A 14,276-nucleotide genomic window follows, 5' to 3' on the forward strand; every position below is an offset into this window, starting at 1 on the left:
TGTCATTTGGAACAATATACGTTGTGCAGAAGCGTACATGCTCTGAAACGTATAGCAAGATAATACGTTCTGAAATTCGCCGTTTTGACATAAGAGCGTGTACCATTCCAAAGTTGTTCTATGATTACAAAAAATTAGAACTGCTACAAATTAAGAATAGTACATCCATTTGCCTTAGAAAGTTGTCAGGTCGCAACCGAGTTACGGCCCAAAATCTATTAAACGAAAACTTTGTTCAAAACTTGATTCAACACGATGATGGTTACAAGGTTTTTAAAGGCGTTAGATCCTCAACTGCGCACTGGGAGGCTGAGAAGAAAAAGGCAATCGCTATGATTCGCCAATTTGGGCTTCCAACCTTCTTTATCACTTTATCGGCTGCAGAATCTCAGTGGGTTGAGCTTTTGGTCATCCTCTCTTAAACTGTTGATTCTAAAGATATTTCGGAAGAGGAAGCCAACAGTTTAACAACCCAAGATAGATATCGCTTAATTCGGTCAGACGCTACTTACTTACTTGTGCTAGATATTTTGACTACCGCTATCGAAAAATTCTTAAGCTTTTTAAAGATAACGCCGGCATTTTTGGAGAGCATTTTGTTACAAATTTCTACTGGAGAGTGGAGTTTCAACAGAGAGGTTCCCCGCATGTACAAATAAATTGTCATAACTTAGCTCCGCAATAAGATACAAGACTGTTATTTGGTACACGAGATCACATAAGGGAGGGGCATCTGTAGTTAAATTTTTTTTTTAAGTGGGCGTGGTCAGGCCCCTAATAGGTTTAATGTGCATATCTCCTAAACTATAATAACAAAATTCACTGGAGCAAATGTTTTTAGCACCTTTACCTACGGTGTGAAAATGGGTGAAATCGGGTGACAACCCCGCCCACTCCCCATGTAACGGTACTGTTAAAAACTACTAAAAGCGCGATAAATCAAGCACTAAACACGCCAGATACCTTAAATTTCATCTCAGGGATGGTATGAGATGACTTTATAGGAACCGCGTTCAAAATTAGACAGTGGGCGTGACACCGCCCACTTTTAGGGGAAAACCCATATCTTGTGATCTTTTTAACCGATTTCAACCAAATTTGGTACATAAGATTCTTTTTATATTTCTATGTTATGGTGCGAAAATGAGCAAAATCGGATTACAAACACGCCTATTTTCCATATGACACCATTTTAAATTCCACTTGATTCTTTCACTTTCCACTATGCAAATCAAGCAACAATTATTATATAGGCGTAAAACTTTGCGTGAATAATACGTTTAATGTATGCCACCTTTTGACCAAAAATTCTCTAAATCGAAAAAACTGTTCAAGCCCCTAGGTACTGAATATGTGGACCCCAGTACCTATAGTTGACATTTCACCGTAAATATCGGCCATTGTGTAAGATATATAATTGAAATTCATATAATAGAATAAATAAATGAAACTATCGATAATAGTAAGTCTTTGTTTCAAAAATGGGTTGAATCGGATCAATAGTTCTTGTAGCCCTCATATATCTGATATAAATATTTTTGAACTTCCGCGTGACTTTATACCGCATATGTGAGTTATCTCAATGAAAATGAGAGAGCGTGTTTTACTCATAACAAGATCAAATCGGGTGAAAATTTTCCTTAGCCCCCATGTAACTAATATCAGGATTTTCGAACATTCGTTTGACTTCACTCCATTTGATTGGTGATGGTATGTGAGGTACCTGAATGAAACAGTGTTAGCATTTTATTAGTCTGTGACATGTTAGTAGTATGTGGTATTGGAAAAAATTAATAAAATCGGGTTAATACTGCCCTCAAATTCCATATACTACTTATAATGCTTTTCATTATTCTAACCAGTTTTATGCCGAATATGTCGGTCAGTGAGTATTAATATTTTTTTATATATATAAAATTGCTTCAAAATATGTTCTCGAGTATAGCTGAGCAATGTCAAAATTAATATATTTCTCTGTCCCCAATATATATATGATTTCCGTCTTTCCACCTGACTTTACACCGTTCCGGTTGATCAACGTGATATTTTAACGAAATTAAGAGGAAAAGATTTCTTAAAAATTATGTGGTTTGACGCTGAATTAGAATGAAATTAGTATCTACTAAGTCTAAACCTCACACCTTCATATAATGAATTCCGATTCTCTGGTTGACGTTTGCCACCTAAGCTTATAATATAAAATTTAGCCACTTTGGTGGAGTTAATATCACATTCATACTTATGTATATCTCACTTCAAGCAATAAAACTAAGACTAAGTTTATGGCCTTTAATATAAGTCAAGAATATACCAAATTTGATTGTAATTTAATCACGATATCATTTAATAATGGATGTTTAATTCAACATTTTTTAATATACGGTTTGGAGGAATTTTCTGGTCTTTGATTTTCCCAGCACACATGTACTACTTATGGTATAATTTTTTTTTGTCAATTTGATAATTTAATGAAATTAAATGGACAGTTTTTCTTAAAAATAATGTATATCGCTGCATATTAATGAAATTAGTCTAGACTTTGCTTAAACCTTATAACCCTAATATACAGATCTCCGCTCCTCTGGTACAACAGCAACCTCATATACCCCACATATTAAATCGAACCCCTTTGGTTCAGTTTATATCACATATTCCATGTTTGAGTTAAATAGCTTCTTTTTATAAAAGTTAACATTTCAGAGAAAAAAATAGTATAGACACAAAATAAATCTATGATCAATAACATAAGTTAATAAGATACCAAATAATAATCGAGTAATGAATGTTGAATTCTTTCGCAACATGTTGCAACAGAGTATAGTTTTGTTCACCAAAGAGTTGTTTGCATCACCTAAAGTGATAGATATAGATTTCTATATACATATATTTCTTCTAATATTTGGTGATAATCAGTGGTTAGGTTTATTTTCTCAGCCATCATGTTGAACTAATTATAAAATATACCAGTCAACAATGCTAAAAAAGTTTCTTAGAGTGCTGGACTTTGTATAGAGAGAAAAAAAAATTTCTAGAAAAAATTGCATGAAATAAATATTAGTAATGTAGTATCAAAAGGGCTAAAGACCCTATTTTATGTGGTTATAGATAAACTGCGACCATCGGTTTACATGCTACTGTCTATTATTTCAGTTTTGCGACACATTTTAATATGAAGGTCATGAGGTGAACTGTAAACTCAAGAAAATTACATTTTACCCAGCGCCGTTGGCAGCTTATGAAAGGTTTAGATATTAAGACAGAAAGAAGAAAATCTACATACCTGCTCTACATATGTGTATACCATACTTAATTATATGTAAGTTATTGTTAATTTAGCCTTCATGGGTAGACCCTTTAAAGTAGGTACCATAGATCCCCCTGTTTTAGAAAGCGTTTAACAAAAGTAATTTACGAAGGGATTTTCCGAGAACTTAATTTCAATACAATGAAATAAACTACTAATTTCTAAAATATAAATATAACTAAATATTATGTATTATTATATTAGTGAATAGCTAAGTAATATATAGGTATACAAAAGTACGTAAGATGTACCAACATGTTGCAAGAGTATAATAAATATCAGTACACTGTGTTTGTAGTTTCAGTTGCACTAGATGTCTTTACAAGCAAAGTGCTTTATTCAAACTAATTTTAGTGTATTATACAGTACAGTGTATAGTGACGAGCAATAGCATAGCAAGGACTTACAGTGAAAGAGAGCAGCACCTAGGATCCCACTTTTAACACCCGGACGGACTGAATTATATAAGTATTATCTATAAGTAAATCTATATTACTAAGTCGTCTTCAGAATAGAAGACGTATGAGAGTTCTTCGTTCAAACTCTTTATATAGAGATAGTGAGCAGTCACAAAATACTGTAAGTCACGCTAATCGTAGATGTACGTCTGTCCGAACAAATTATCAATACAAATCAACATAGAACCAGGCAGGAAAATCCGCAAATTCGCTCTGAAGAGCAAATAAGAGATACTCGAGGTCATGGGTCTCGGCGTGAAGACCCCGAGGTTCGATCTGTTGAGCAAGTTGCAAATACTGTTCAACATAGAACAAGGCGGCAAGATCCCCAAACTCGCTCTGAAGAGCAAATAAGAAATACTCGAGGTCATAGATCTTGTCGAGAAAATCCTGAGGTACGTTATGATGAACAAAGTAGGAACACTAAGTATCATAGAGAACCTCGCCCAAGAAATCCTGAGTATAGGAATTTAGAGCGCATTCGTGATCAAATGCAAAGGGAACATGCAAGAAAGGAGCGAGGAGCGAAAAAAGGAGAGAGGAGCGTGATAGAGAAACACAACGTCGACAGCTTAGTAGGAGGGGTATGAGGAAAGAAATTTTGAATCAGAGACGTCTTAGACAAGGTCAAGTTCGCCTTCGTAGAGATAACCCACTCAATAGACAAATTGAGAACCAAAGGCAGTCTCAACGAATCCGATTAACGAGAGAAAATAATGTTATAGAAACTGATAATAGTGGCAATTTAACAGATTTCAAAAACATTTATTTCCAAAATATAAATAAGGGCCCTACTAAAATATGTATTTGCTGCGGCGGCTTATGGTTTTCACACCAAGTTCGCAAATTAAATTTCGAAACTATTGCGCAAGGTCACCCGAATGCTGCATCCGCCTTCCTTTTAATGCAAAAATTTCCTTCAGAAGATGGAAATTACAATTTTTGTGCTACTTGCAAAAATGCGATTGTTAAAAAGAACGTTCCAAAAATATGTTTAGCTAACGGTCTAGACTTTCCTGAAATACCGGATTGTTTGAAAGGTTTAACCCCAATTGAAGAACGTCTCGTAATGCCTAGATTGCCTTTTATGACAATCCGTTCATTAGGATATCAAGGTCAGAGTTTGCTCAAAGGTGTTGTTGTTAATATACCAATTTCTGTTAACAATATTGTGACATCTCTACCAAGGTCCTTTGATGAGGCTCATGTTATACAAATTCCATTAGGAAGGCGTTTGGAATACAATCATGATTACATGATCGATACCATACGCCCCGCAAAGATTATGGAAGCTTTGCAGTTCTTAGTGAATACCCCTCTGTATCGTGAGCACAATATACATATTAATGAAAACTGGATTTCAGAATTTAATAACCAAGAAGAAGTTCCGTTTGTTGCATCTGCAGAGGATTCCCGATTGGTTCAATCTTTTCATGCGACACAAACTTCTCATGATAATCCCTCAGGTAATAATATTTCCACGGGTCTTTTACCTTCAGAGCTAAATCCAGGCGGTCAAGAAACTCTTTTAGACAATATTTCTGTAAAAACTTAGACTATAACCGTTTTGTTATAGCGTTAGGTGAAGGACAAAGACCAATTGACATAATTCAAGATGATAATTCAGAAGAGTTGTCATTTGGAACAATATACATTGGGCAGAAGCGTACATGCTCTGAAACGTATAGCAAGATAATACGTTCTGAAATTCGCCGTTTTGACAGAAGAGCGTGTACCATTCCAAAGTTGTTCTATGATTACAAAAAATTAGAACTGCTACAAATTAAGAATAGTACATCCATTTGCCTTAGAAAGTTTTCAGGTCGCAACCGAGTTACGGCCCAAAATCTATTAAACGAAAACTTTGTTCAAAACTTGATTCAACACGATGATGGTTACAAGGTTTTTAAAGGCGTTAGATCCTCAACTGCGCACTGGGAAGCTGAGAAGAAAAAGGCAATCGCTATGATTCGCCAATTTGGGCTTCCAACCTTCCTTATCACTTTATCGGCTGCAGAATCTCAGTGGGTTGAGCTTTTGGTCATCCTCTCTAAAACTGTTGATTCTAAAGATATTTAGGAAGAGGAAGCCAACAATTTAACAACCCAAGATAGATATCGCTTAATTCGGTCAGACGCTACTTACTTACTTGTGCTAGATATTTTGACTACCGCTATCGACAAATTCTTAAGCTTTTTAAAGATAACGCCGGCATTTTTGGAGAGCATTTTGTTACAAATTTCTACTGGAGAGTGGAGTTTCAACAGAGAGGTTCCCCGCATGTACAAATAAATTGTCATAACTTAGCTCCGCAACAAGATACAAGACTGTTATTTGGTACACGAGATCACATAAGGGAGGGGCATCTGTAGTTAAATTTTTTTTTAAGTGGGCGTGGTCCCGCCCCTAATAGGTTTAATGTGCATATCTCCTAAACTATAATAACAAAATTCACTGGAGCAAATGTTTTTAGCACCTCTACCTACGGTGTGAAAATGGGTGAAATCGGGTGACAACCCCGCCCACTCCCCATGTAACGGTACTGTTAAAAACTACTAAAAGCGCGATAAATCAAGCACTAAACACGCCAGATACCTTAAATTTCATCTCAGGGATGGTATGAGATGACTTTATAGGAACCGCGTTCAAAATTAGACAGTGGGCGTGACACCGCCCACTTTTAGGGGAAAACCCATATCTTGTGATCTTTTTAACCGATTTCAACCAAATTTGGTACATAAGATTCTTTTTATATTTCTATGTTATGGTGCGAAAATGAGCAAAATCGGATTACAAACACGCCTATTTTCCATATGACACCATTTTAAATTCCACTTGATTCTTTCACTTTCCACTATGCAAATCAAGCAACAATTATTATATAGGCGTAAAACTTTGCGTGAATAATACGTTTAAAGTATGCCACCTTTTGACCAAAAATTCTCTAAATCGAAAAAACTGTTCAAGCCCCTAGGTACTGAATATGTGGACCCCAGTACCTATAGTTGACATTTCACCGTAAATATCGGCCATTGTGTAAGATATATAATTGAAATTCATATAATAGAATAAATAAATAAAACTATCGATAATAGTAAGTCTTTGTTTCAAAAATGGGTTGAATCGGATCAATAGCTCTTGTAGCCCTTATATATCTAATATAAATATTTTTGAAATTTCGCGTGACTTTATACCGCATATGTGAGTTATCTCAATGAAAATGAGAGAGCGTGTTTTACTCATAACAAGATCAAATCGGGTGAAAATTTTCCTTAGCCCCCTTGATCCTCTGGTACAACAGCAACCTCATATACCCCACATATTAAATCGAACCCCTTTGGTTCAGTTTATATCACATATTCCATGTTTGAGTTAAATAGCTTCTTTTTATAAAAGTTAACATTTCAGAGAAAAAAATAGTATAGACACAAAATAAATCTATGATCAATAACATAAGTTAATAAGATACCAAATAATAATCGAGTAATGAATGTTGAATTCTTTCGCAACATGTTGCAACAGAGTATAGTTTTGTTCACCAAAGAGTTGTTTGCATCACCTAAAGTGATAGATATAGATTTCTATATACATATATTTCTTCTAATATTTGGTGATAATCAGTGGTTAGGTTTATTTTCTCAGCCATCATGTTGAACTTATTATAAAATATACGTCAACAATGCTAAAAAAGTTTCTTAGAGTGCTGGACTTTGTATAGAGAGAAAAAAAAATTTCTAGAAAAAATTGCATGAAATAAATATTAGTAATGTAGTATCAAAAGGGCTAAAGACCCTATTTTATGTGGTTATAGATAAACTGCGACCATCGGTTTACATGCTACTGTCTATTATTTCAGTTTTGCGACACATTTTAATATGAAGGTCATGAGGTGAACTGTAAACTCAAGAAAATTACATTTTACCCAGCGCCGTTGGCAGCTTATGAAAGGTTTAGATATTAAGACAGAAAGAAGAAAATCTACATACCTGCTCTACATATGTGTATACCATACTTAATTATATGTAAGTTATTGTTAATTTAGCCTTCATGGGTAGACCCTTTAAAGTAGGTACCATAGATCCCCCTGTTTTAGAAAGCGTTTAACAAAAGTAATTTACGAAGGGATTTTCCGAGAACTTAATTTCAATACAATGAAATAAACTACTAATTTCTAAAATATAAATATAACTAAATATTATGTATTATTATATTAGTGAATAGCTAAGTAATATATAGGTATACAAAAGTACGTAAGATGTACCAACATGTTGCAAGAGTATAATAAATATCAGTACACTGTGTTTGTAGTTTCAGTTGCACTAGATGTCTTTACAAGCAAAGTGCTTTATTCAAACTAATTTTAGTGTATTATACAGTACAGTGTATAGTGACGAGCAATAGCATAGCAAGGACTTACAGTGAAAGAGAGCAGCACCTAGGATCCCACTTTTAACACCCGGACGGACTGAATTATATAAGTATTATCTATAAGTAAATCTATATTACTAAGTCGTCTTCAGAATAGAAGACGTATGAGAGTTCTTCGTTCAAACTCTTTATATAGAGATAGTGAGCAGTCACAAAATACTGTAAGTCACGCTAATCGTAGATGTACGTCTGTCCGAACAAATTATCAATACAAATCAACATAGAACCAGGCGGGAAAATCCGCAAATTCGCTCTGAAGAGCAAATAAGAGATACTCGAGGTCATAGGTCTCGGCGTGAAGACCCCGAGGTTCGATCTGTTGAGCAAGTTGCAAATACTGTTCAACATAGAACAAGGCGGCAAGATCCCCAAACTCGCTCTGAAGAGCAAATAAGAAATACTCGAGGTCATAGATCTTGTCGAGAAAATCCTGAGGTACGTTATGATGAACAAAGTAGGAACACTAAGTATCATAGAGAACCTCGCCCAAGAAATCCTGAGTATAGGAATTTAGAGCGCATTCGTGATCAAATGCAAAGGGAACATGCAAGAAAGGAGCGAGGAGCGAAAAAAGGAGAGAGGAGCGTGATAGAGAAACACAACGTCGACAGCTTAGTAGGAGGGGTATGAGGAAAGAAATTTTGAATCAGAGACGTCTTAGACAAGGTCAAGTTCGCCTTCGTAGAGATAACCCACTCAATAGACAAATTGAGAACCAAAGGCAGTCTCAACGAATCCGATTAACGAGAGAAAATAATGTTATAGAAACTGATAATAGTGGCAATTTAACAGATTTCAAAAACATTTATTTCCAAAATATAAATAAGGGCCCTACTAAAATATGTATTTGCTGCGGCGGCTTATGGTTTTCACACCAAGTTCGCAAATTAAATTTCGAAACTATTGCGCAAGGTCACCCGAATGCTGCATCCGCCTTCCTTTTAATGCAAAAATTTCCTTCAGAAGATGGAAATTACAATTTTTGTGCTACTTGCAAAAATGCGATTGTTAAAAAGAACGTTCCAAAAATATGTTTAGCTAACAGTCTAGACTTTCCTGAAATACCGGATTGTTTGAAAGGTTTAACCCCAATTGAAGAACGTCTCGTAATGCCTAGATTGCCTTTTATGACAATCCGTTCATTAGGATATCAAGGTCAGAGTTTGCTCAAAGGTGCTGTTGTTAATATACCAATTTCTGTTAACAATATTGTGACATCTCTACCAAGGTCCTTTGATGAGGCTCATGTTATACAAATTCCATTAGGAAGGCGTTTGGAATACAATCATGATTACATGATCGATACCATACGCCCCGCAAAGATTATGGAAGCTTTGCAGTTCTTAGTGAATACCCCTCTGTATCGTGAGCACAATATACATATTAATGAAAACTGGATTTCAGAATTTAATAACCAAGAAGAAGTTCCGTTTGTTGCATCTGCAGAGGATTCCCGATTGGTTCAATCTTTTCATGCGACACAAACTTCTCATGATAATCCCTCAGGTAATAATATTTCCACGGGTCTTTTACCTTCAGAGCTAAATCCAGGCGGTCAAGAAACTCTTTTAGACAATATTTCTGTAAAAACTTAGACTATAACCGTTTTGTTATAGCGTTAGGTGAAGGACAAAGACCAATTGACATAATTCAAGATGATAATTCAGAAGAGTTGTCATTTGGAACAATATACATTGGGCAGAAGCGTACATGCTCTGAAACGTATAGCAAGATAATACGTTCTGAAATTCGCCGTTTTGACAGAAGAGCGTGTACCATTCCAAAGTTGTTCTATGATTACAAAAAATTAGAACTGCTACAAATTAAGAATAGTACATCCATTTGCCTTAGAAAGTTTTCAGGTCGCAACCGAGTTACGGCCCAAAATCTATTAAACGAAAACTTTGTTCAAAACTTGATTCAACACGATGATGGTTACAAGGTTTTTAAAGGCGTTAGATCCTCAACTGAGCACTGGGAAGCTGAGAAGAAAAAGGCAATCGCTATGATTCGCCAATTTGGGCTTCCAACCTTCCTTATCACTTTATCGGCTGCAGAATCTCAGTGGGTTGAGCTTTTGGTCATCCTCTCTAAAACTGTTGATTCTAAAGATATTTAGGAAGAGGAAGCCAACAATTTAACAACCCAAGATAGATATCGCTTAATTCGGTCAGACGCTACTTACTTACTTGTGCTAGATATTTTGACTACCGCTATCGACAAATTCTTAAGCTTTTTAAAGATAACGCCGGCATTTTTGGAGAGCATTTTGTTACAAATTTCTACTGGAGAGTGGAGTTTCAACAGAGAGGTTCCCCGCATGTACATGGCATGTATTGGCTTAATAATGCTCCCAGGATCAACCTTCAAGATCTTCAGACATTCCCTGATGTCATTAGTTTTATTGACAATTATATTTCTACCGATGGTTCGATCAGCCACTTAGAAAATTATTTGGGTTATCAAAAGCATAACCACAGTCGGTCTTGTACTAGGGAAATAAGAGGACAACAGTTTTGTCGTTTTGGTATACCATATCCACCAATGCCTTCAACGCAAATACTGTTACCTCTTACAGAAACAAGTCAAAATTCAGAAAGACACAAGGAAAACTTTTTCAAAATTCAAAACGTTTTAAATTCAAATATGACTACAGAAGACATTTCTTATTTAAACGAGTTTGAACACTTCCTGTCTGATAGTAGAATAAATATGTCTTTTGATGACTATTTGTTAGCCCTTAGGTCAAGTTTAACAAAACCCAAAATTTTTCTAAAAAGAAAATTACAGGATCGTTTTATAAACCCTTATAATCCTTTGATTTTGGAACTCCATAAAGCAAATATGGATATCCAATATATACTGGATGCATATGCTTGCTGTTCGTATATAATTAATTATATTAACAAGTCTAACAGGGGAATTCCAGGCTCTTAAATGAAGCTATATCAGAGGTAAATGCTGGAAATTATACTATTAAGCAAAAACTTAAACATATAGGTCACAAATTTATATCAGGCACAGAAATATCTGCACAAGAAGCAGTATATTGCTGCATTGGGCTCCATCTTTCGGAAGCAAGTAATGCAGAAATATTTATAAATACCTCTCGACCTGAGGAACGTGTTCGAATGGTAAAACCTAGAGCGGAACTTCAGAACCTTTTTCAGGTTCGACTGAAATATTCGTAGCCGGTATTTTAGACCGTTATATTCAAAGATCCGATCAGTTAGAAACTCTTTGTTTAGCTGATTTTGCATCTAGGTATAAATATTTTAAATCTAGTAGAAGAGCACAAGATAGTGATAATGAAGAAGAAGAGAGGGAAGACGATAATTTACCAGAAAGCGGGGTTGTCATGCCTCTTAAAGACGGTAGCGGTTTTGTGAAAAAACGTACCAAACCTTGTATTATTCGGTATAGAAGGTTTAACCCAGATTTGGCCAGAGTTGAGTATTTCCGCGAAATGTTAATGCTTTACTATCCTTGGCGGAATGAACAGCAAGATCTCATTGAAAACGATAATGAGCAGACTTGCATAACACATCGTATTATAATTGAGGAAAATCAAAGAAAATATGATGTTTTTGAGCAAAGAGAACCTGAAAATGTTCTAGAAAGTCTTTATAATGAAATAAACTTGGACGAAGGTGCTCGAAATGAACTACCTATCGTGGAAAATGAGTTCAGAGTGTTGGCACTTCCAGAAATAAACCCAAATATAAATGTGCTAGACTTGCATGGCGAAGATTCAACAGATAATGGCACTGAATCTGATTGCAGTATTAGACTTATTAAACTACCCCCTTTAATTCCAGTTGAGGAGTTATTTTCTTTAGTTCAAAGTCTAAATACTAAGCAAAGAACCTATTTGACACATTTGATGCACCACCTAAAAACAAATCTCCCATTATATGAGTTCATTGGCGGCGGTGCAGGTGTAGGAAAGAGTCGTTTGATATCTGCAATATATCAAGCTCTTAACCATCGTTAAAATTCTACACCTGGATCCAATCCAAGTTCCTTAAAAGTTCTTCTTTGCGCACCTACGGGTAAAGCAGCATTCGGAGTAGGTGGAATGACCCTTCATTCAATATTCTCTTTACCTGTTAATCAGTTGAATAGAGAGTTGAGGCCACTTAGCAATGACACAGTGAATTCATTGTATTCCAGACTTATCGATTTAAAATTAATCATAATTGATGAAATATCGATGGTAGGTGCTCGTATGTTTAACTCTGTTGATGCGAGATTAAAACAAATTTTCAAAACAGACAGCCCCTTCGGTGGTATACCGATCATAGTGTTTGGTGATTTGAAGCAACTCTCACCTGTTGGAGATAGGTGGATATTCTCTCCTAATCCCAATGATGCATACAGCACTTAAGTTGGTTCCACTTTGTGGGAGTTATTTAAATACTTTGAATTAACAGAGATAATGAGACAACGGGAGGATCATGCCTTTGCAATTGCATTAAATCATATGGCATCTGGTACTATGACAAATGAGGACATATCACTCATTGAAACTCGAGTAGTTAATTTCGAAGAAGTTCCCGATGATGCCATACATTTATTTTGGTTCAATGAATGACAAATAATTTCAATGCCCTTAAGCTCAGTCGAATCCCAACAGAAGCTTTCCTTTTAACTGCAAAAGACTCAGTTAAAGGAATTGGTATAAATGAAAATGATAATATTTTGGAAAGAGTTAAACTTTTCAAAACTTCTGAAACGCAGGGACTGCTCTATGAATTGACACTAAAAACCTCCGCCAAATATATGATTACAGTGAACATAAACACGTGTGATGGCTTGGTTAATGGGGCAGCTGGACAATTTATGCAAATTGATTTCCATTGTTCTTTTCCAACAATTCTGTGGATTAAATTTTTGGAACCTTCTGTTGGTTTGATAGCACGATCAAAAAAGCCTCATCCTCTAGAAAGTTCTTGGACACCAATTGAAAAAGTTCTAAAATCTTTTCAATATAAAAGAAATGAACAAATTTCAATTGAAAGAAATCAGTTTCCAGTTGTTCCGGCTGAGGGAATAACTATTCATAAAAGTCAGGGTGCCACATATAATAAAGTTGTAGTTCATACTCGACCCAGAATGCCTAGAGCTTCAGTATATGTCGCTTGTAGTCGAGCTGCTTCTGCAGAATGTCTATTCATCATAGGAAATTTTATTCCTCCTAACAAATTTTCTGAATCGGATCCCGTATTTAGGGAACTGAGGGAATTGAACACAAATAAAGCTTTGACAACAAGTTTCAATTTTATGATTTCCCGAACATCAGGACATCAAATTTTATTTCATAATGTTCAGAGTCTTCACGCTTACATTAATATAGATATAAAAAGCGACTGTTTGATGCTATCTTCATAGCACGGAAACAACCAACAGAAATAAACGGGGAATTATAATATATGCAAAACATAGTATTGCTTGCTCTATAGAATCAAAGGCTGTAGAAGCGGTTTTGTTTAAATGTTTTAATATTAATATTCTGGTTCTATATAGAAATTCAGCTTTCTCTGTCAGACAATTAATTGTAGAACTTCAGAGTTAGGCAATCAAAATGTGCTAATTGGTGGAGATTTTAAAATTTGTTTAATGTCTATAGGGAATTCAATAGGAAATCTGCTCCAAGAAAAAAACTTTAGTTCCCTGCTTGGTGCAGAATATTCAACTACACCTGCCGGTACACAAATTGATTGGGCATTTTCAATGGATCCTTCCCGTGTAAATGCAATTACTTTTGAGACAGTACACAGCTATCATGACAGTATTTGTGTCTCTATTTCGAACTCAGTTTTCAGACTTAGTGCAATAGTTCTTCATTTTTGTTTTCCAAATATAATCGAAATGGAATGGTATAGGAATTTTGACAGTAGTTTTTAAGACAATTTTAAGAAAAATATGTAAATAATCTAATTAAGAAAATTTAAATTATATATATAATTTGTTATTATATATGACATTATTGTTAAATATATTATAGAAATTAAATAGTATAAGGAAAAAATAAATATAATTTGGATATATGTATAAGAATCTATACAAAAATTTATGTTTTATAT

Source organism: Bactrocera oleae, chromosome 2, assembly GCF_042242935.1.
Source record: "Bactrocera oleae isolate idBacOlea1 chromosome 2, idBacOlea1, whole genome shotgun sequence".
Classification (NCBI taxonomy): domain Eukaryota; kingdom Metazoa; phylum Arthropoda; class Insecta; order Diptera; family Tephritidae; genus Bactrocera; species Bactrocera oleae.